Genomic DNA, 25012 nt, shown 5'->3' on the forward strand with positions numbered 1-25012 from the left:
CAGGACAGCCAAGGCTACACAGAGAAACCCTGCCTCAAAAAAACCAAAAAACCAAAAAACCAAAAAAAAAAAAAAAAAAAAAAAAAAAAAAAAAAAAAAAAAAACCTGCCTCTGTCCTGAGATTTCCCTTTCCTGTGTAGAACAGAAAATTAAGTTAAAATTGGCTGTGTCCTGAATATATCTTTCTCACATTTTTCTTTTTCAAAGCAGTGAGTGAGTGTATTTTTAGTTAAGGTTTTGTGGTTCCATAGCCGGGGGGTGGGGGGGGATTGCCCCATGTTTGTTGTTATTATTGCTTACTATGAAAGTGCAGCACACACCCTGAGTCCCTTCCTGCTTCCCATAGACAGTGACTCACCTGCATCTTCCCTACCTATCTCTTTCAGCTTGATCTATATGTCTCTTAATAACATGGTGGGGTTTGCTGCATTCATTTTCTGTTTGTTTCCCGCTTACAGAAGATGAGAATGTGACATTCTTTACCATCTCCGAGATGGGCCCAAGATTTTGAAGATACTTATTCCTAGATCTATCCACTGTAAAAAATGATTATTAATATTCTGTGTATATTAATTAATGCTAGAAATTAATGCGGTGACAGTTATTCCTTAACCGTCTATTTCCCCAAGTAACCATACAAAGAAACCTTGACATACTTCAAAGCTTAGGCAGACTCAACTAGCTCACCTAAACTAACCCTACCACCTAGCCCCATCCAGCCACATGGCTAACTACACCTTCCAGACTCAGAGTCATGTCTGTCTCCTCTTTTGTCTCCTGGTGAAAAGCCTTCCTCTTTCTTCTTCCCAGAGTTCCTTTCTCCTTCCCAGGAAGTCTCACCTTCTACTTCTGCCTGGATAACTGGTCATTAGATTTTTATTAAAGCCAACCAGAGAATAGCTTAGGTAGGTAAGGAAGGACAGAGACACACATTCACACAGCATACCCTAACAAGTCATATTCACACAACTTTCCCTTCCCTGTTCCTCTCATATATTTGTATGCTTATATGTGACCAGCCCATGTAAATTTTACTCATAGCTAGGTAATGCAATATTCAATATGTTCTTCTTCTTTTTTTCATCTTTGTTTCTACTCTTTGTAGCATCCACTGTGTGTGTCTGTGTGTGTGTTCTAGAAAACATGCTAAAATAGCTCTCATGGATAGCTTTTCTAATTTGTCCCCAGACTTTCCTCCAGCTATTTAAATCATCTCTTAGAACTTTCTTATCCAGAGACTGTTGCATGCCGTTTCTTGGGGACTCAGTCCTGGACCTCGTGACTCTCTGTCTTGCTTTCATTGACATCCTTGAGTTGATTCCCTTTAGGCCTCATCTGGCTAGATCAAGCTTGATGCTCTCTATCTTCCAGTTTCTTTGTTTTGATAGGACTTGAGTCTCTGAAAACTTCACAACCAAAGCCTTGTGGGTGATGGCTATTTGGGGAAGGGACATTTTTAAAGCATCATGGCATGTGAATATTGATCAGTGGTAGAGTACTTAAAAGTACTCCAGTTCATAAAAGACCTGCTGTTCAATCTCAAGTAACATATACATACACACAAGTATATTCTACTACACACACCATGTTATTCTCGAATTCACAGCTCTTGCACAGTTTAGCTTCTTGAGACTTCTCAGTTTGAAACGATTTTTTCCTTAGAGCTTTTGAGGTTTTTAAAAATATCCCACCAATTGTGTTTTACCAATAGAAATTAAATTGTTATGTAAAGCAAATGTTTCTGAAATACATTTTTACAAATAGAGATTTTTCTCTTGATAAAATAATATATAAAAATGCAATATTCCAAGCAAACTTCTATTTTTAAATCTGAGCAACAAAACCAAACTTGATTTTAGAATGTCTGTCTTCCCATCTCTATAAGTATGTTTCTTTGCTGTCAACCAACTTCTTTTTTTTAAGATTTATTTATATTTTATTTATATGAGTACACTGCAGCTGTCTTCGAACACACACTAGAAGAGTGCATTGGATCCCATCACAGATGGTTATGAGCACCATGTGGTTGCTAGGAATTGAACTCAGGACTTCTGCCAAAGCAGTCAGTGCTCTTAACCACTGAGCCATCTCTCCAGCCCTGCTGTCAACTTCTAACAATAAATCCATTCAAGTAGCCCAGAGCTTAGGCTGTAGTGCTAATTTACAAACAGGTCTGTAGTGTAATTAACAAACACCGAATTGATTAAAATATTGAAACATTAAATTAGCATGTGGGAGAGCTCCTGAAGGCAAATGAAGAGCTGTGAAAGTTGCTTGTCACATGGGACTCCTGAGGACACAGTGGTAAAGAGACAGCCTTAATGGGAAGATTTGTTGTTTGTTTTTGGTTTTTGAGACAGGGTTTCTCTGAGCAGCCTTGACTGTCCTGGAACTTGTTCTGTAGACCAGGCTAGCCTTGAATTTAGGGATCCTCCTGCCTCTGCCTCCTAAGTGCTGGGATTAAAGACATGTGCCACCACCACCCAGCACTTTGATGGCTTTTAATGTTGTACATTTTATTATTTCCCACCTCTCATTTTTTTTTCAAGACACAAGAAAAATGTCCCTTATTTTCATCCCATTGGTTAAAAGTCAAAGTAGACATAAAATAACACTCTCTAATTAGCTTTTGAATTTCTGGAGACTCACTTTCAAGTGTCTGTAGGAGCAAGGACTCTGAACAAGGTGCATGAGTCTAAAGCCTGCATTCTGTATACTGTGAGAGAGAATGGATGGCTTTTCTTTTTCTGCATGTCGATGTCAGCTTCAGGTGATATTGACTTAAAAGACATGTTAGTCTTTGCACATGGAGAAACTTGTTTTACTAAAACAGAAAGGCATGGCAATGCATGGCATTCCAGCAGAAAACTGTCTGATAAAGGAACCGTTGGGAAGATGTGGTAGACCTTGAAGCTTCATTTGGCGGAGCCCTGGGAAAATCAAATGTAGCAACTCAGAGACTTCAGGCAAACCTGACGTCTACTGCCGCACTGAACATTAAGACGTATTCATTTTGTTTTTATTTGTAAGAGTTTTGTCTGCCTTCATGTATGTCTGTGTGCCACATGTGTGCCTGGTACCCATGGAAGCCAGGAGAGAGCATTGGATCCCCTGGACCTGGAGTTACAGACAGTGTGAGATGCCATGAGACTGTTGTAGATCAAATCCAGGTCCTCTGCAAGAGCAGCCAATGTTCTTACCTGCTGAGCCATCTCTCCAGTTCCATGGCTGATCTCTAAAATGGGTATTGAGCAGGCCTATTAAGACGTTAAAGTTGTCCATAAAGAGAATGTAAATTTCAAATTTGGTTGATATGTCTTTGTTGGATCTCTGTTTCATATGTCATACACATAGTTATGTGTAAGAACATAACTATGGGCTAAGAACATAGTTTGATGGAACAGCACATGCCTGGCAAGGCCCTGAGAGAGATTCATAGCATTTCAAAAAGAAAAAAAAAATCACACTTAAAATTCAACAAATCATGTTAATAGTGTGGTTTGATTTTTCTCTGTAATATAGTTTAATCAATATTAATTTTCTAGGAGTAATCACTTTAGGGAAGACTGTAAAATAAATACAGCAAATAGTTTGCTAAAATTGAGATTTTAAAATTATTTGATGGTGCATGCTCTTGATCCCAGCACTCAGAAGGTAGAGGCAGACAGATCTCTAAATTCGAGGCCAGCCTGAGACTATAGAGTGAGAGAAAGCTTCACTCCCAGGTGCTCTAACATTCCCAGGATCATAGAGTCAGAGATGAGGAGGACACAACAACTGCCCCAACACCAGAAGTAACTGGGACCAGTGGGATGCAGGCACCCAGGAACTCAGCCCAATCAGTGGCATGGGTTCCTTCTGGTCTGGGCCTGTGCCCTGAGCAGACCTTGGGGACGAACTCTGAAGCCAATCCCATAATACCCAGAGGAAGCTCCACTCCCAGACACTCTAACATGCCCAGGATCATAGGATCAGAGGTGCCCCGAGCAGACCTTGGGGATCCTGGGATCCTAGGATCCCAGAAGCTTGGTCACACCAGGATCTCAGGGTCCCAGAGGCAGCTTGACTCCCAGGAACTCTGGCATACCCAGGATCTCAGGATCACAGGATCCCAGAATCACAGGATCACAGAGACAGATGAACTCTGAGAAGTTCTGGCACAACCAGGATCACAGAAAGGACAGGCTCCAGTCAGATATAGCAAGGGCAGGTAGCATCAGAAATAATCAGATGGTGGGAGGCAAGCTTAAGAACAGAAGCAACAGAAAACAAGGTCACTTGGCATCATCAGAACCCAATTCTCCCACCATAGCAAGTCCTGGACAAACTATCACACCGGAAAAGCAAGATTCAGATCTAAAAGCATTTCTCATGATGGTGATAGAAGACTTTAAGAAGGACATAAATAACTCCCTTAAAGAAATACAGAAAAACACAGTTAAACACATAGAAACCCTTCAAGAGGAAACACGAAAATCCCTTAAAGAACTACAGGAAAACATAATCAAAGCAGTGATAAGAGGAAAACTCATAGCTCTGAGTGCCTCCTAAAAGAAACTGAAGAGAACTTACACTAGCAGCTTGACAGTATACCTGAAAGCTCTAGAAAAAAAGAAGCAAATACACCCAAGAGGAATAGAAGGCAGGAAATAATCAAACTCAGGGCTGAAGTCAACCAAATAGAAACCAAAAGAACTATACAAAGAATCAACAAAACCAGGAGCTGGTTCTTTGAGAAAATCAACAAGATAGATAAGCCCTTAGCCAGACTAACCAGAGGGCAAAGAGACGGTAATGAAAAGGGAGACATAACAACGAAATATATCTTAAAATAATTATTCTGTTGAACATTAACAGTTGAAAATATTAAAATCATGTTCTATAAACATCATGGAAATATTATTGATAATTTTTCTCACTGTGCTTGAAATTAGCATTTTCTCAATATTTAACTTCAGAGAGTTTTTGCTGTTTTGAAATTTTAAAAAATATACTTACTGGTAAAATAATTTCTCTCCTAGGAACAAGGAAAATCTTTTTTAAGTAAACTGACTGTTAGATGATGAACACAGATATATAATGCACTTTAAATACTCTCTCACTATGTCAGGTGGTATCATATAAGGGCTTTTGAATATATTTCTTAATGATTCATTTTTAATATCTTATGCTCTTTTACTATGCTTAATTCCTAAAGAATATTTTGTATGTTTTAAAATAATTTAGTATTCAATATTAGATATAGGATCCTCAGTTATGGATAATATTAAATATTTATTAATGATATTTTTAGGGTATGAAAGGATATGAATATAAAGGTTGAACAAATTTTTATATATTCTATGATTCTCAAAATACTCATTATTATCAATGTTGGATGTGTAAAATGCATTTAAATAATAAAAAAAACTTAAAAAAAGAAACCCTGTATCAAAAAAAAAATTGATGACATAATCAAAAGGATCTCTTAAACTTATCCCCTGATGGTCATTGTTTTTTTTTTTTAAAGCTATCTGAGTGTGGCCATATATACCATTCTAACATTTCCCCCTATTTTATTTGGCAAACAAGTATTTACGTGAGTAACTTCTCTCCACTGAATGGCAATAGTAAACTGACACATGAACAAGAACATATGAAGAAACAAGGAGTGAAAAACTTAAAGTAGTGCTAAGTAATAGTACAGTGATCCTTACCCTCTCTCAGCTAGCCTTTCTGTATCGGGAGGGAGACATTCCCTGCATGAAAGTCTCATCAGCTAAAAATAAATCTGTCCTCTATACAAACCTATAGCCCTAAAGAGTAATTAGTTAATTAGACTTGCTGACCTCAAAGGAATTTGATATGAACAATATTTGCTACAGGCTCAAGGGAAATCATTATCAGTACTCACCATTCCATAAAAAGAAAGTGGCTGGCGAGATGGCTCAGCGGGGAAGAGCACCGACTGCTCTTCCAAAGGTCCAGAGTTCATATTCCAGCAACCCCATGGTGGCTCACAACCACCCATAATGAAATCTGATGCCTTCTTCTGGTGCGTCTGAAGACAGATACATAATAATAAATAAATCTTTGGGCCAGAGTGAGCAGGGACTGAGTGAGCAGGGTTGACCGGAGTGAGCAGAGGTCCTAAAAAAAAAAGTCAATTCAACAACCAGATGAAGGCTCAGAACAATCTGTACAGCTACAGTGTGTACTCATATACATAAAATAAAAATAATAAATAAATCTTTAAAAAAAACTCACACTACCAGTAAAAACAGTAATAGAAGTTGGGGCCCAGGTGTCACCCTACAAACCACACCAACACTGATCTTAGTCAGACAGGGATAGTTTACTGAGTATATGCCCCAGGACTGCTCAGTCAGGGCCATGGTCCAGATCTTAGTCAGAAAGGGATAGTTTATTGAGTATATGCCCAGGACTGATCAGTCAGGGCCAGGGCCCAGATTCAAGAACTGAACTGTGACCCTGAATTAAAATCCTACAGTGTTTTTAAGCCCCAAATCCACAAACATCTTTATCAAGTAATCCACCAGTCAGGATTTAGGGATAGGGGGATTTCCTTAGGAACGTGTCTTTGTTGTACACTTACCCTGCTCCCATTGGTTGGGATATTCAGCTGTGGCAGGGGACTTGCCTTGTCTAATAATATTCATGTCCTAACTTGTCTACCAGGATGGGACTTGTCTAACATTCATGTCTTTTTCTGTTTGTTTGTTTGTTTGTTTGTTTTTCGAGACAGGGTTTCTCTGCATAGCTCTGGCTGTCCTAGAACTCACTCTGTAGACCAGGCTGGCCTCAAACTCAGAAATCCGCCTGCCTCTGCCTCCCAAGTGCTGGGATTAAAGGTGTGAGCCACCACCACCCGGCCAGCATTCATGTCTTAACTTGTCTACCAGGATGTCAGTCACCCATGTACATCTGTTTCTGCCAAGTAAGGTTGTCAGTTCCCAGGGTGGTCTTGGGAACTTAAATTTTACTTAACTCCTACTCAAAATGAAAGTCTTGTTCCAAATAGTTGGCAGGTGTCTCTCTTACGCAGCGGTCCACCCCAGGGGCAGCTTATAAAGGCAAATATCGCAAAAGTTCATACACAGGGGCAGGAAGTGCTGCTGAGTGGTTGGTTTGGGTCCAAGCTTATTGTGGGTAACTCTACAAAACAGTTCTGACTTCCATCGTGATTGGTTTCCAAGGGCACAGAGCACAGCAGAATATGTAATCAGCTTGGGCATGAGAGAGTTTCCAAGTAACAAGAGAAGCAACATGTGTGAAAGCTTCCTTATAATATTAGTAACAGCACAAAATGGCAGACTAGCCAGGTAACAGTTCCCTAGGCTTTAACGTTTTACCTAGGCCTTAATGTTTTATCTAGGCCTTAATGTTTCACATTATCAGTAGGGATAATGCTAAAAGTACATTTTAGAATCATAACACATCTAAGGATAAAAGCAAATTTTGGCTCCTGGCTGCCAACAGTATCAATGTGGATGAACAGTTCTCCACCAATCTCATTAAAAAATAAATAAAGGGGGCTGGAGAGATGGCTCAGTGGTTAAGAGCATTGACTGCTCTTCCAGAGGTCCTGAGTTCAATTCCCAGCAACCACATGGTGGCTCACAACCATCTGTAACGAGATCCAATGCCCTCTTCTGGTGTGTCTGAAGACAGCTACAGTGTACTCACATATACAAATAAATAAGTCTTTAATAATAAATAAATAAAATAAAACACACACAACTGGAGTGTAACCAAGGGTTATAGCAATAACCTATAATGTTTCAGGGATCTGTGGAAACCCTCCCCCCCCAACAGTCATGGTTTCAAGGAGATTGACACTCCTGAAGGATCACAGGATCACATATTTGGCATGCTTAGCCCCCATTTGGTGAGCTGTCAGGGAAGGGTGAGAAGGTGTGGCCTTGTTGAAGGAGGTGTGGCCTTGTGGTAGGAGGTGTGTCACTAGGGGTGGGCTTTGTATTTTGAAAAGCCCACACCAGGCCCCACATCTGTCTGTCTGTCTCTGTCTGCTGCCTGCAGATCAGATTGTAGCTCTCAGCTGTGTCTCCAGCACCATGCTTGCCTGCACCTCCATGATGCTTGCCATACAACAGACTAACTCTCTGAAACTGTAAGCAAGTCCCCCAATTAAATGCCTTCTTTTTATAAGAGTTACCTTGGTCATGGTATCTCTTCACAAGAGCAGAACAGCGAGTAAGACACTCACTGACCAGAGCTATTGCTCTGAAGGAGGTGACCCATACCTGGGCTGTCGGGGAGTGAATACAGTGAAGGAAAATGGCGTGGAGAGCTAAGCGCCAACGTCTCCTGAGATTGCTTGAGGAATCATGATCCTGTTATACATAGCAGATTTAAGATGGTTCCTGGCAAACCAGTGAGACAAAACCAAGGACCTGAGCCCAGGCTGCTTCCTCTGTCTCCATCTAAATCCCCATGGATGATTAACCCCCTCCCCTACAGAGTCATGGGCAAGCAAATTAGATTCAGTAAGACAGCGCTTGTGTAATGCCCTGTTTGGCCCCTGATTACATAACCGCAGCCTTATTGGCTGGAAAGTTGTATCTAAGTTATTGTACTGAATGGTAAAAGTTAGATCTGCACCCCGATGCTGGTCCACAGAGTTGGAATTCCCAGGCATCTTTGTGCTTTGTGAGTTCTCTCTCTGCTGCACCCCTCCCATTCCTTTTTCTGGTCCTGATTCTGACAGCGCTGAGCTTGTTATTTGATAGCATCTAATATCTGAGAGAGGCCTTGTCTCCCAGTTATAGGGTAAACCCACTTAAACTGCTTCTCACATATGTATATGCATATTTTAGGAAGCTTCTACACTAGTATGTTTCCATGTGACTTTTTCACAGGTCTTTAGTGTTAGTTGTCCAACCCCATGCTCACTCCTCTGTCCCGCCCTCCATCCCTTAACCCATCTTATACCTCCCATTCGGTTATTCCCCTTCCCCTCCCCCATCTCCCTGTGCTCTGTTCTCCATACCTTGAAATCCCTCCCACAATACTTCACCAGTTTCTATGCAAGTCCTCGAGATACTCCAGTTTAAATACACATATCTAAATATCTGTGAGACTATATGTACATTTGTATGAGTCTGTGTTATCTCACTGAGAATGAATATTTCCAGCTCCATCCATTTACCTGAGATCTTCACTGTTACTGCTCTCAGTTACGCGCCAGAACTTGATGGCAATTGAGCTGGTACTGACCTGGAAGCTTCATCCTTATTGGCTAGATTTCATAGTGTTGAAAGGGTCTATACATTCTACTGGAGAAGAAAAATCATCAACAGTGTTATCCATCTGTCAACCCCAGGAGTCACTGGGGTAACAGTGACATAGATGTTATGGGAATAATCAATCACTGTCTGATTGGATTTAAAGGCCATTCTAAAACATGGAACACATGCCTGGTACCATCAACCGTGTCAAATACTGTAGGGCCAAAGGCCCTAGGAAAACCTAATACTATTATTTTGTTAAATGGAAATAATAATGAACTAATTCTTAAGGTCTTGTCTCTACATTAAATTCTCAACCCTTTTCACAGAAGCTTCTCTTGCAGTTGATGATGTTAAATCAGAGACTTAAAACTACACAACATGCAAAGGATGAGAGACTGTGGAGAGCTAGCTTTAAATAAGACAGCTGCATTATCTCCTTTGCCCTCAAGGCTTGAGGACCATCCCAGAAGGTGAGATTAAAAATATTGAAAGAGCCAGAGATGGTGGAAGTCTATGGCAAAATGAAACTTTGCCGGACATGATGGGGCTTGCGCACATGAACTCACGGCAGCTGGGACTGTATGCACAAGGCCTGCAGAAGATCAGGCCAGCCAAAATCACAGCCTGAAATGGGGAGAGGCCTATCAGGTCCACCGCTTTCTGAGGAGCTACTGGAAACTGATGGCTGCCGAGGGAGGCAGTTAGTTTTTATTCAGGAATGCTGACCCTGAGAGGCATGCTCCAGCAGATGCTCCTACAGTTGTGTACATGCAGGCAGTGAGTTTTCTGACCTGCAGTTGATTTTGCTAAATTCAAAGGCCTTTCTGCCTTTTCCTCCCTGCTGGGACTCCCCATTTCTCTGTGATAATCTACTTTTCAGCTTTCTTGAGTCTTGTTCAATTGCTTTCCAATTTTTTTCATGCCATCTTTTCTGTGACTCTTTGAACCTTAATCTTATGCTTAAAGGAGAAAGAAAGAATAGCTGTCCTTGTGGTACATTTCTGAGATCTGAGTAGTATGTTAACCTGGATGTGTGAATGTACTCTTCCTCTTCCCTCGATTCTGATGACAACTACTGGCTCACGGGGTGGGGGTGGGGGCTGTGTGTGACGAATTACAACCTAACTCTGTGAAAAAGGACAGGCCAGGAGTCTTTATATTTCAGCACAGGGCAAGGAAGGCTCCAGGTGATCACCACCAGCCTGGTTTGCTAACCGAATTGTCTTGTTTAATTAAGCATAGCAACTGAGGGCCAGAGTCAGAGCTGGGTTTGGGGGACACTTGATTCTCCAAACCGTCCAGCAAGTATAGTGGACGTCCATGCTGTGTGTCTGACCCAAACCATCCCTCATGCACTAATAATAGGTTGTATCTTTCCACCAGGAACCACCCCTATCTCTATTATATTTCTAAATGTTTTAGGCAAACCTGACCCACTCCTGGATCCTGCTTTGTGCAATGAACCACATGAGAAGATTCAGGGATATACAATTGATGCACTTCACTATCTGAGTAAGTCGAGTACAGTGTAGCCCAGAACATTCATTGTCATCTACAGAAAAAATGGTCTGTCTTACAGCGCTCCCTAAACTGTTGGCTGTGGGGCCAAATGTAGTAATGGCCCTTACTCTAGGCAGACACATGCCTAAGTGATCAATGAAAGGACATAGGAAGAGAGCAGGGAGATTGAAGCATGGTGTATGTATTTGTTGATAGAGATGCAGAGTCTATCAAAGCCCAAAACAACCCTCTCTTGTACTTTCTGGATTCATAAATTTTAACTGATTTTTCTCTTGTTTGAACTAGTTTACACTGCATTTATGACCAGAGAAGTCGTAAGTATAGTAAAAATTGCACACGCTCTCTGTGTGCACATGACAAATGGGGTAGGGAGGGAAGAATTCCAAAACCAATGCCACTGTGCTTCTAGGAATAAGTCAGGCTGAATTGTTAATGTGGAGTTGTACTCTTCACATCTGAGTATAACAAGAAGGCCTGCTGCTGGAGGTTAAAATGACTGATGAAGTTCTCTTTGGAGCCATTGAGGGTGATCTCATGTCACGCTCACAGCTCACTGGGGACTTGAAAGGCCAAGAAGAGGATGAGTGTCACCTGATCCCACCAGATGTGAAACGAAGGAACGGTCCTAGGATTCAGACATCTAAACATGCCTCTGGCATAGCTCCAGAGCACATGTGATGCTGTCTGGTGCATATCACAGTGTGGCCGACAAGAGGTGATAGTGAACTCTAATTGAAAGCAGAGCGAAGGATGCTGGGATTGAAATGCACAGCTTTGGATTCCAACAGAAATGCTCACCCATCATAAGAATAGCCCTTGCTTTTAAATAGGTCACAAACAGATTGGTAGAAAGGGATTTGTTTCAAAGGATAGAAATGCATGGAAAAATATTAAAATTATATGGGATTTATAATCATTCCATTGTAATAGAGATTATTATGCACCATTTAAAAACAAAACACCTATGCTGGGCAGTGGTGGCACACGCCTTTAATCCCAGGACTCGGGAGGCAGAGGCAGGTGGATTTCTGAGTTCGAGGCCGGCCTGGTCTACAGAGTGAGTTCCAGGACAGCCAGGACTACACAGAGAAACCTGTCTCGAAAAAACAAAACAAACAAACAAAAAAAAACAACAAAAAAAATCTGTTAAAAAAAAAAACACCTACAACAAAGCAGTTAGTAGGAAAAGGAATTAATTTAGTAATTAATTAAAAAGTAATTAACCCTGGTTGAGAAGTCAGTTGTGACATGAAATGCTATCAGAACAAGCATTTTGCGTGACATGGGTCCTGTGCTTCTGAATTGTTTTTAACTGTATTTTCTGTAGAGTTTGCACTGGGTATCAGAGTGTTTCAATAACATTTGAAGTGTTCATGACTTCCTAGATGAGGAATTAAAACCATATAGTCAGAATGACTCCTAGCTACATATCAAGAAATGAGTCAATATTTTAATACATTCTAAATATCTAATTATGTATATTTATGTAAATTCCCTGAAATCTTTTTGTTCATTATGATTTACAATAATATAAATAGCTATAGTCTATCATAATATATTTAATAATTTCAAATGTTTCCAAGATCGAATCCCTATATAGGTCTTTATTTTTGTAATAAGAAATATGCCAAAACTACCAAATTAGTATCACTCAACTAACTATTGTTAGCCAAGGTTTCAGCCAGAAAGCAATGGCGAGTTTAATTTACCTGGTGAAAACAGTACACCGAGAGGCAGAGGCAGAGTCTATCTTAGCACGCACGGCCATGCTTGGAGTTCCATAATAGAAGTCATTCCGTGGTTCATACTGTGGCTTTGGTGGCTAAAACTAGAGCTACCCTCACAAATAAGTGTGGTATAGGTTTCACTTTCTGGCTGGATGCATGTCAATGTTTTCAGCTTTTGGCCCTGGATCTTTTCTGAGGTGCTATCCGAGAGCTCAACACCTGAGCTCCGCAGTGCGCCTTCTTCATAATTGCTTTCGCTGAAACAGAATTTGCTGTGATGGTATTGGTTTACATCAGGGATCTGATCCAGAGTGGCCCTGGAGGGACCTGTGGTGATCAGGGACAGAATCAGCAGCTAACGTTTCAGGACCAGTATGGTCTGTATTTTTAGCCAGGGTGGCTATGTTTGGGGTTCATAAGAGAGGCCAGTCAACGGTTAGGCTGTGGTGGATGGAGTCTGTATTCGGGCAGGCAGACTCAGACCTGTCTCTGCTCTGAGAAGGCTTCGCTGTCTGTCATCTGAAGCTGTAGCTGGTATGCAGAGAACATGTATGGGACAAGAATTGTTCCAATCACCTCAAGATGCACTAAGGCATTGATTTCTGACCCTAATATTTTGTAGCCAGCCCAGATTTTACAGATGTGACAGAGGTGGTCAGTTAAAAGCCAGTAAAGTTTCTCTCCATTGACTCCCACCGCTTCCATGCAGCAATCCACGAGAGACTGTTCGCCTAGCATGCCTGAGGTAATTGGTTTAGTACACAATACTGCCAAGGAGAAGCCTGGGTGAAAGAATACATATTTTTAAAGTTCCTGAGTAGCTAATTCAAAGATGACCTACATTGTAAGTTTTTACATTGTAAGGCTCTCTCAAGGCATGGCAGCAGGATTCTGCTGAGCCTCCACTCTGGTTTTACCTTAAAGATCTTTGGCTTTTGTTTGTTTGTTTGTTTGTTTTGTTTCTTCCTTTCTTTCTTCCTTTCTTTCTTCCTTCCTTCCTTTCTTCCTTCCTTTCTTTCTTTCTTTCTTTCTTTCTTTCTTTCTTTCTTTCTTTTTTTTTTTTTTGAGACAGGGTTTCTCTGTGTAGCCCTGGCTGTCCTGGAACTCACTCTGTAGAACAGGCTGGCCTCGAACTCAGAAATCCACCTGCCTCTGCCTCCCAAGTGCTAGGATTAAAGGCGTGTGCCACCACTGCCCAGCCTTAAAGATCTTTTGATTTTTGTAAATAATTGCCCTTTTTTGTTTGTTTGTTTGTTTCAGTTGACATCTTTGGAAGCAATGAGTCAATTTGGTGGCCTATCGTTAATAAGGAAAAATAGAATCTTATGGTCTTTCTTTTTTTCTTGAATGAATTTTATTTCTACATCTTTCTTCTCTCAATGAACATGGTGACCATAAAATATAAGAACATAGATCATATTTTATTCTGCAATGCATCATAATATATATACATCTGTCTCTGTGTATCTGCTGCCAGAGTTATATTGATGTTCTACTCTGTATTTATTGATATCCTGGCTAGTTGGGCACCGATAGATGCTTTTGCAGTAAGGAGTAAAAACTTACAATGTAGGTCATCTTTGAATTAGCTACTCAGGAACTTTAAAAATATGTATCCTTTCACCCAGGCTTCTCCTTGGCAGTATTGTGTACTAAACCAATTACCTCAGGCATGCTGGGCGAACAGTCTGCAACTGTGCTCTGACTCCAGTCCAACCCTAAAACTCTGTTTGTGAATCTACTTAAACAAAATGTTTGGGGCTGGAGAGATAGCTTAGCAGTTATGAACACTGCTCTTCCAGAGACCCTAAGTTCAATTCCCTGCAACCACATGGTAGCTCATAACTATCTGTAATGGGATCCAATGCCCTCTTCTGGTGTGCATGAAGACATCTACAGTGTACTCATATACATGAATAAAGAAAGAAAGGAAAAAAGAAAGAAAGAAAATGTTCCATTTAATGGAAGCATTCTATTTCAGAATGTGAGTCATAGAATTTCATCTGCACAACAAAATAACTTGCATATCTAATGATGAAATTGACTAAATGAATTACAATGCATCAATAATTCAAGTCTTTAAATATGTGATCTAAAATCTTTATTGACATGAGAAAACATTCATTTCCTAACCTTATTTGGCAATTTGACAATGATATCAATTGTATGCATTTTAATTAATAAATATATTTCAATAATAATAATAATAATTTGGGAGTTGCTAGAGGTACAGTTCAGTAGTAGAAACTCATTGGTACTCTCCCCACAGTCAGTTCTAGTTGCCTATTCCCCCAACCCCTATACTGGCTGGTTCTGTGACTTGTTTCTTAAGCATAGACTGTTCTTCTGACGGTCCTGAGTTCAAATCCTAGCAACCACATGGTGGCTCACAACCCTCCGTAATGAGATCTGAAACTCTCTTCTGGTGCGTCTGAAGACAGCTACAGGATACTTCTGCATAATAATAAATAAATCTTTGGACCAGAGCAAGCAGGAACTGAGCTAGCAAAGTTGACCTGAGTGAGTGGGGCCAACCAGAACAAGTAAAGGTCTTAAAAATTCAATGCCCAACAACCACATGAAGGCTCACAACCATCTGTACAGTTACAGTGTACCCATATACATAAAATAAGTAAATAAATATTTTTAAAAGTGGGAAATACCCTTGAACACATTTGTACAGGAGACGATTCCCTGAACAGAACACCAGTGGCTCAGGCTCTAAGACCAACAATTAATAAATGGAACCTCATGGAACTATAAAGCAAAAGACACTGTCAATAGAACAAAATGGCAGCCTACAGATTGGGAAGGGATCTTCATCTCTGGGTATTTATAATCATGTCTTTTTCATATATAGTTATAAATTTATATGTATATATGTATGTATATACACACATACATATAAATATACATATTTATACATACATACATATATATTTATGTATAATATATATTTATATGTATGTGTATATATACATATATATATATATATATATAATTTTTGCCAGCATAAAATAAAATATGGTCCATTGTTCACTAATGCTAGAAGATCCATGTTCTCTATGTGCATTGCAGATAATGCAAAGTGGGATTATGAAAAGCAAATGGCTGTTATGCTTTGATGATGTGGTCTGATTGGTTGGTGATAATGTTTGCTTTGTATATCTGTATCCGTGAAGGCAGTTGAACAATCTGGGAAAATTGATCATAGTAAAATGACACCACAAGCACAGTTGGTTAGATTAGATCTAGAAATATTAGACATTCTTGTAGTGACTTCTAAAGGTGATTTACATATTTATTCCTGTGTCCACCAGGTACAGGAGAAAAGCAAACCATAATGAATTGAGGGTATGTGATGTTTTGCATATGGCTGGCCCAGCCTATCTATAAATGGGTTGAATTCAAGCTGTAAAATGTCCTTGGGCTTGCTGAGCTGTTCTGCCACCCTGCTGCCACTGCAGCAAAGATTTCTCCTCCTTTCATGTCCTTATACTGTAAAATGTCAGTAGTCATGTGACATGAGATGCACTTGGCAGGCAGGACCAACTTAACTAATTTAGTGACCACCCTGTGCCAGGCTCCTATTTAAGCCTCACAAAAGCCTTATAAGGTCGAAATCTCTATTGTTCTCACTTAACAAAGAACTAGACAAATAATAATGCCCAAATAAAATCATATTCATCGACTCCAGTTACCAGTATAGAAATTACAAACAAGCGGCCACCTTCTGAGCCTTATTATGGGGCCAGTTCTTTGTTCAACATTTGATGCATATTTAAAGAAGTTACCTAAAACTCAGAAATAAGAAAAAAAATGATGATTGCATGTCTTGATGGAGCAGCATCTAGCAGCTCTAACCCAAAAGCCATCCAATTCTTTACGAATATATCAATGTTTGCTCTCCAGTTATTGATCTAGGGTCGGATCCTATGAAATATGGTGCTAACATATAGCAGACAAATATATTTCAAGTAATATTTGGATGGTAGAGTACAAATAATTTCTGATGAAAAGATCATCACTAACATTAAACTTCATTGCTTTAGCAGATGTTACCCATCTTTATAAATGCTTCTGATTTTTACCCAGGTGTCTTCTTGCATTTTCCTTGCACATCAATCAATGTCTCTCACCTTCCTCTGACCCAGCATCATCCCACTTAACAAGTTAAACAGCAATTGTATGCTCACCATACATTTAGATGAGAACTGGAATTTTGTTTTTGATAACTCCATGGTAATTCTTATGCTCCGAAATTGCTTAGGTAAAATCCCAAAGAGTACGGTTCTAGTCCTTCATATCAGGGACAAATTTCTGGGCAAATCTAGATTTAAATTTAAATTTTTCTCATTTATTTAAAACAAAGGGTCTGGAGTGTAGTTCAGTGAGACAATATTTGCCCAAAATGTACAAGGCACTGGGTTTAATCTCTAGTACCATGAAAAAATAATAAGTTAAAATAAGAATGTTTGCTTTAATCCCAGTACTCAGGAAGTAGAGACAGTTGGGTTTCTGTGAGTTCAAGGCCAGTGTGGTCTATATAGTGAGTTCCAGCACAGCTGGAGTTATATAGTGAGACTCTGACTCAAAAAAAAATAGATAATAGAGAAGATAATAGAGATTTACAATAAAAATACAATGATCCTGGTCAATGAGATCAACCACAAGAGAAATAAGATACAGGAATCCCCCAAAAGAAGCAGTTTGGGGTCAAAACTGAATTATTATTGGCAGACAGAATTGGATAAATAGTGGAGAAAAAGGACTATCCAGGAAAGATGCTAAGGGTTGTTTCTACAAGAAGTCATGAGAGGGCTGCAGCAGCATACTTTTTTGTTGACAGAAAGAAAAATCGGCAGAATAAAGATAAATTAGTGGACATAACACAATCTGAAAAACAGAAAAATTAGATAAATGTAGAATAACTTTAAATCAACCAAAATAGATGGAATTGGAGAAGAAAAATGGAGAGAAATAAAGACTGAAAATGCTCCAAATTTTAGTTAAAATTAAAAATGATTAGCCTACATTCCAAGTAATCTAGTGCATTCTCTTGACTAATGTTCACTATAGTGCTTGAAGTCTTAGACGAAGCAATAAGACAAGGAAAGGAGATAAAGGGGATACAAATAGGTAAAGAACCTGTCAAAATATTCTTATTTGTAAATTATATTATTCTCTCCATAGAAGACCCAAAAGACTATACTAGAAAACTCCTAAAACTGATAAACATTCTCAGCAAAATAGCAGGTTTCAAAATTAATAGATAGAAATTTGTAGGAAGCCTACTTCCTAGCATCAGACATACCCCGAGAGAAATCAGAACAACAACCGCCACCACAAACCTCATTCTCAATAACCTCAAGAACAAAACAAACCCTTTGTAATAAACCTAACCAGGGAAATGAGAGACTTATACAACAAAAACGTCAAGGTACTGCTGAAAGAAATTGAACATGATACCAGAAGATGAAAAGACCTCCAATGTTCACAGACTGATAAGATTAATGTTCTGAAAATGCCCATTCTACCAAAAGCAATTTACAGATCTAATGGAATCTCAATCAAAACTCTAACACCATTCTTCACAGAAACTGAAAAAGATTAATTTCAAAATTCCCACGGGAGGCACTGGTAAGGACCTATCCTCCCTGTTCTCCCATCCTACATCCTCCTCTTGTGCCATCCCAATCCTCATTGCCTGTGGTGGTTTGAATGTGCTTGTCCCATGGGAAGGGCTACTATTAGAAGGTGTGGCCTTGTTGGAGTGGGCATGACCTAGTTGGAAGAAGTGCATCACTGTGGCGTGGGCTTTGAGGTCCTATGCACAAGCTTCACCCAGTATGGAAGGGCCCTCCTACTAGATTCATGAGGAAGAGACAATCTCTTCCTGGCTGGCTTCAGATCAAGATGTAGAACTCCAGGCTCCTCTGGTACCATGTATGCCTGTATGCTGCCATGCTTCCCACCATAGTGACAATGGACTAAACCTCTGAAACTGTAAGCCAGCCCCAATGAAATGTTTTCCTTTATAAGAGTTGACTTGGTCATGGTGTCTCTTCATAGCAATAAAACTTAAGCTAAGACACTGCCCAACCAGACCTTCCACTTCACAAGGATCTTTCCAGTTATAACCTCCAATCTCCAGACTTCAACCAGGATGTATACCTTGCCCTCCAGCTCAGTACACTGTGTCTACCTGACTTCGTTCCTCCTAAGTCATAACTAACCTTTGACCTGACCTGACCTGCACATCCTGTGCAATGTCCCAACCTGTTGTGTCCATGTCAGAGACCATTCTAACAAAAGAATTTCACATGCACAAATCTCATCTCAAAAATACAAATAATATGAAAGATCATGACAGTCTCCCCCATACACATGCACACAAATTTATAGTGGCCTATAGAAATGTTCTCTATAATAATAGTTACAATTATAATAATAATATAATAATAATTGCAATTATTATTATTATTATGAGGATTACATAGAGGAACCCCAAGACTTAGAATCTAAAGGAACAATCCTAAACTTCATCGAGGAATACAAGGAGTTTGAAGAAGACACAAAGGAACAGGTCAGTGACATTAAAGAGAATAATCACCTGAGTGGTGTCCAAGACAAACATGTAAGATGGAAATGATGAACACAGCCCAGACTTGAAAACAGAATTCAATAAAGAGATTGAAACACTAAAGAGGACTCACACTGACATGACAATGTAACTGACACACCCAGTAACCCTACTTGAAAACTCAGGAAAGCCTTACAAATAGAATGAATCAAGCAGGAGATGGAATATCAGATCTCAAAGATATTTTACATGCTCTAGATCAACTAAGCAAAGAATATGAAATTAACACACACAACACACATCCATTGGGGGGGGAGGTACATGTAGGAAATGTGAGCTAACTTAAAAGACTAAACTTTCAAATTATAGGAACAGATGAGGGAGAAAAATCACAGGCCAATGGCATAGATCAGATCTTCAACAAGATCATAGAAGAAAATTTCCCCCAAACTAAGCAAAGATGCATTCATACAGATACAAGAAGCACACAAAACACAAAATAATCAAGATCATGAAAAAGAAAATCACCACAGCATATCACAGTAAACACACAAAGTATGTAGAAGAAGGACGGAGTATTGAAAGCTGCAAGAGAAGAACACAAGTCACATTTGAAGGGAAAATCATCAGTGTAAGAGCTGATTTCTCAGTGGAGACTTTGGAAGTCAGAATAGCCTGGAGCAATGCATACCTCATCCTAAAAGGCCATGACAGAAAACCTAGACTAAGGCATCCAGCAAAACTCTCTGCCAACGTTGAATGAGAAAGGAAAGCTTTTCATGATACAGACAGCCAAAAAGAAAATATATATCCAGGAGACCAAATACAAAGAAAACACAGGAAGCAATATTGCTGGCTGAAGAGAAGAACGTGCACAGCCAACAGATAGCAGAAAGAAGTTGTCAGTACTAAAACACAAGGTACTGCTGAGAACAAAAAGCAACAGCCCCCGAAATCATCAACACAATGACTATAATCAACATACACCTTTCATAATAACTTCAGATATCAATAGCCTCAATTCCCCACTCAAAAAACTAGAGGCTAGCAGAATAGATCAGGAAGCAAAATCCATCTATTGGGTTGTGATGGTTTGTATAAGCTTGGCCCAGGGATTGGCACTATTTGGAGGTGTGGCCTTGTTAGAGTAGGTGTGTCACTGTGTGTTGGGGGACGGGGGCGGGGGGGTAGGGTGGTTAATAGCCTGTCCTAGCTGCCTGGAAGTCAGTCTTCCACTAGCATCCTTCAGATGAAGATGTAGAACTCTCAGCTCCTCCTGCACCATGCCTGCCTGGATGCTGCTCTGCTCCCACTTTGATGATGATGAACTGAACCTCTGAACCTGTAAGCCAGCCTAATTAAATGTTGTCCTTTATAAGACTTGCCTTGGTCATGGTATCTGTTCACAGCAGTAAACCCCTAAGTAAGACATGGTTGTTCATAAGAAACAAAGCTTTAAAAGGTAAGCATGACTTCAGCGTGAAAAAATGGATAGACGTGCTGAAGTCAAATGGGACCAGGAAGCAAGTGGGTGTCGCTCTCTTAATATCTGACAGAATAGTCTTCAGACTAAAAAAAGAGATAAGAGAGGACACTTTATTCTAATAAAGGGAACAATTAATCAAAAAGCCATTGCTATCCTAAACACGTGTGGACCAAACTCTGGTGCACCCAATTTAGTAAAAAAATATACAACTGGAATTACACACAGAGATAATGTCAACCCATTAACAATAGGTGACTTCAAAACCCCACTTTCTCTTATAGGTGGGTGTCTTAGTTAGTTAGGGTTTCATTTCTGTGAAGAGACACCATGACCAAAGCAACTCTTACAAAGGACAACATTTAATTGGAGCTGGCTTACAGTTTCAGAGGTTTAGTCCTTTATCATCATGGTGGAAAGCAAGGCAGTGTCCAGATAGACATGGTGTTAGAGAACCCAAGAGTTCTACATCTTGATCCACAGGCAGCAGAAGGAAACTCTAAGCCACATTGAGTATAGCTTGAGCATACAAGACCTCAAAGCCCGACTCCACGGTGACACACTTTCTCCAACAAAGCCACACCCCTAATAGTCCCACTCCCTATGAACCAAGCAGTCAACATATGAGTCTAAGGAGCCATTCCTGTTCAAACCACAACAGGTCATGACATCATATATCAAACGAGGGTTACAGATTTCTATAAAATATTCCACTGAAACACCAAAAAATATACATTTTACTCAACAACCCGTGGAAGAATCTCTAAGATAGACCACATTCTAGACCACAAAACAAATCTTACCAAACTTAGAAAGACTGAAATAACTCCACATATCCTATCCAACTATACCGAAATAAAGCTTAAAATTGGCAACAGACAAATCTCTAGTAAATGCAGAAACTCATGGATATTAAACAACTCCATTACTGAGTGATGAGTGTACCAAGGAAGAAATCAATAAAGAAATCAAATTTCCTGAAACTAAGTAAAAATGAAAATATAACATAAGAAAACCTCTGTGGCACACTAAAAGCAGTCCTATGATGGAAAACTTATTTCTCTAAGTGCTGGCTTTTAAAAAGACCAAAACTTGCCAGAGCCAGCCCCACCTGCAGTTTCCTAAACTACCCACCCAGAGCAACTGATTCTAAGGCCTGGCTCTAGCACTGGCCTTTGCAAATCTGTGCAAAGTACTCATCAGTGACAGCCGGAAGATCCTGCAAGATGGCTGCAGGTGGTGGAAAGGCAGAACTTGAGCAAGGAGGGGCTGACAGCCGAGCTGCAGGACTGTGAAGGCACTGTCATCCGGTCAGCTACTGAGGTCACTGCTGAGGTCATCAACACAGCAGAGAAGCTCCAGGTGATGGGCAGGGCTGGACAATGCGGATCTGGAGGCCGCCGTGAGGAGGGGCATCCTATTCATGAACAACTCCAACGGAAACGGCATTAGTGCTGCAAACTCACCTGTGTGATGGTCATGTGCCTGGCCAGGCAGATTCCCCATGTGACAGCTTCGATGAAAGATGACAAATAGAAGAAGTTTATGGGGACAGAACTGAACAGAACTGAAGACACTGGGAATTCTCAGCCTAGGCAGAATTGGAAGAGAGGTGGCTGTTGGGCTCTATTTGGCCTTGGTTTGGGCCTTGAGGACAAACCCAAGCCTGGCTTGATTTTCGAGACCTGTCATTCACTTTGCTTCCATTTGAGAATGACTCAGTATGACCTACTGACCTGAATGAGACTGCCTCTGCCTAGCTATCGATGATGTATAAAGTTTTTATAGGCCCCGTGAGATCACCCCACACTCCTCATCATCTCACACCACCTCATATGTCATCTCATCCCATACTTCTATCCCTACCTCCTTTCCCTGTCTATATAAGTAAATTGCTGCCATATTAAAGTGAGTTCCTGCTTCGACAAGACTCCGAACCGGTGTGGTTCTTCTGTGGTCGCTGACACACACCATCCCGCAGCCCTGAAGAGACCTAGCCGACAGGTATCTGTCGAGTGCTGCTGCCACCCGAATGCAGTCCTTTGGAGTGAAGATTGTAGGATGTGATCCCATCATTTCTCCCGAAGTTGCAGCCTCCTTTGATATTCAGCAGCTGCCACTGGAGGAGATCTGGCTTCTCTGTCATTTCATAACTGTCCATACACCACTCCTGCCCTCCACCATAGGCTTGCTAAATGACAGCACCTTTGACCAGTGCAAGAAAGGCATGGGAGTGGTGAACTGTGCTCAAGGAGGCAATCTGGATAAAGGTGCCCTGCTCCATGCCCTACAGTCTGGTCGGTGTGCTGGTGCTACACTGGATGTATTTACAGAAGAGCTACCATGGGACTGGACCTTAGTGGACCACAACAATCTCATCAGCTGTTCCCACCTGGACGCCAGGAGCAAGGAGGCCCAGAGCCACTGTGGGGAGGAAATCTCAGTCCAGTTCATGGACATGGTAAAGGGGAACTCTCTAACAGGGGTCATAAATGCCCAGGCTCTTACCAGTGCCTTCTCTCCACACACCAAGCCTTGGATTGGTCTGGCAGAAGCGCACCTGGGCTGGCTCCCCTAAAGGGACCATCCAGGCAATTACACAAGGAACATCTCTGAAGAATGCTGGGACCTGCCTGAGCCCTGCAGTCATTGTTGGCTTTCCGAGAGAATCATCCAAGCAGGCAGACTTGAACTTGGTGAATGCTAAGCTACTGGAAAGAGGCTGGCCTCAATGTTATACCACCTCCCACAGCCCCTGGGTCCCAGGGGAGCAGGACAGCAGGGGCGGGGAGGGGGGATGCCTCCTGACTGTGGCCCTGGCAGATGCTCTCTCCCAAACTGTGGGCTTGGTCCAGGGTACCACACCAGTGTTGTAGGTGCTCAACAGAACTGTCTTCAGGCCAGAGGTGCCACTATGCAGGGGCCAACCCCTGCTTATGTTCCAGGCTCAGCCCTCTAATCCTGTAATGCTGCCCACTGTGATCAGCCTCCTGGTAGAGGTGGGTGTACAGCTGCTGTCCTACCAAACCTCCAAGGTATCTCTGATGGAGAGACCTGGCATGTCATGGGCCTCTCCTCCCTGCTGCCCAGCCCGGAAGCATGGAAGCAGCATGTATCTGAGGCTTTCCAGTTCTACTTCTGACCCTGGGGCTCAGTGGTCCCAGCGCCTCAGGATCTTCTGAAGAAACCTGCTCACTGTGACCTATAGGGAGAGGGGATCACAGAAGCAGGACATCTGCTTGAACTAATATCTAGGAAAGAATATAACTCAAATAAAAAATAAATAAATAAATAAATAAATAAATAAATAAATAAATAAATGCCAGAAAGGGGGCTAGAGAGATGGCTCAGTGGTTAAGGGCACTGACTGCTCTTCCAGAGGTCCTGGGTTCAATTCCCAGCAACCACATGGTGGCTCACAATCATCTGTAATGGGATCTGATGCTGGCTTCTGGTGTGTCTGAAGACAGATACAGTGTACTCATATACATAAAATAAATAATTCTTAAAAAGAGAGAGAGAGAAAGAGAGAGAGAGAGAGAGAGAGAGAGAGAGAGATCCCTGGTTCATATCCAGGTGCTATCTGTTTAAAAAAAAATCAGAAAGAGCACAAATCACTTACTCGGGAAAAATAAGAACAAACCAAACTCAAAACCCACTAGCTGGCAAGAAATGATAAAAATCAGAGCAGAAATTAATGAAATAGAAAGAAAGAAAACAACACAAAGAGTTAATGAATCTAGGACTGGTTGACTGGTTCTTTGAGAAGTTGAACAAAATTGACAGACCCTTGGCCCAACTTACCAAAAGAGGGGGGGCCCACATATAAAGAAAAAACATCTGAATTAACAGAATCAGAAATGAACCTGTAACATTACAACAGACACCAAAGAAATTCAGAATGTTATAAGGACATACTTTAAAAACCTATGCACCATTAGGTTGGCAAATCTAAAAAAATGAGTAAACTTCTCAATTCAGCCAAACCACAAACATTAACCAAAAAGAGATCAACAACCTAAACAGACCCATAACAAATGAGGAGATTGAAACAGTTACAAAAAGCCTTCCAACTAAAGCAAGTCGAGGCTCACAATCCTACCAGACTTCCAAAGGTCTACAGCCAATCTGTCTTAAACTGTACAAAAGCGTGAAACAGGACCACAAACACCCCAAATTACTTCTATGAAGCCAGTATCACCCTAATACCAAAACCAGGTAAAGACTCAATGAGGCACCGAGACAGAGAGACAGAGACAGCGATATAGAAACAGACAGAGACAAGCTCTGCAGCCAGTCCCACAACACACAGAGAAAGCCACACTTCCAGGTGATTTAACAAGCCCAGGATCACAGGATCCCAGAATCACAGGATCACTGAGTCAGCTTCATTCTGAGGAGTTCTGACACAACCAGGATCACAGGAAGGACAGGCTCCAGTCAGATT

General features: G+C 40.9%; 1 pseudogene; it reads left to right on the forward strand.

Moving 5' to 3' along the window:
* Nucleotides 1-11264: 11264 nt before the first annotated feature.
* LOC116089412 lies at nt 11265-23707 on the forward strand (annotated as a pseudogene).
* Nucleotides 23708-25012: the final 1305 nt, after the last annotated feature.

Source organism: Mastomys coucha, unplaced genomic scaffold (assembly GCF_008632895.1).
Source record: "Mastomys coucha isolate ucsf_1 unplaced genomic scaffold, UCSF_Mcou_1 pScaffold14, whole genome shotgun sequence".
In the NCBI taxonomy this organism is placed as follows: domain Eukaryota; kingdom Metazoa; phylum Chordata; class Mammalia; order Rodentia; family Muridae; genus Mastomys; species Mastomys coucha.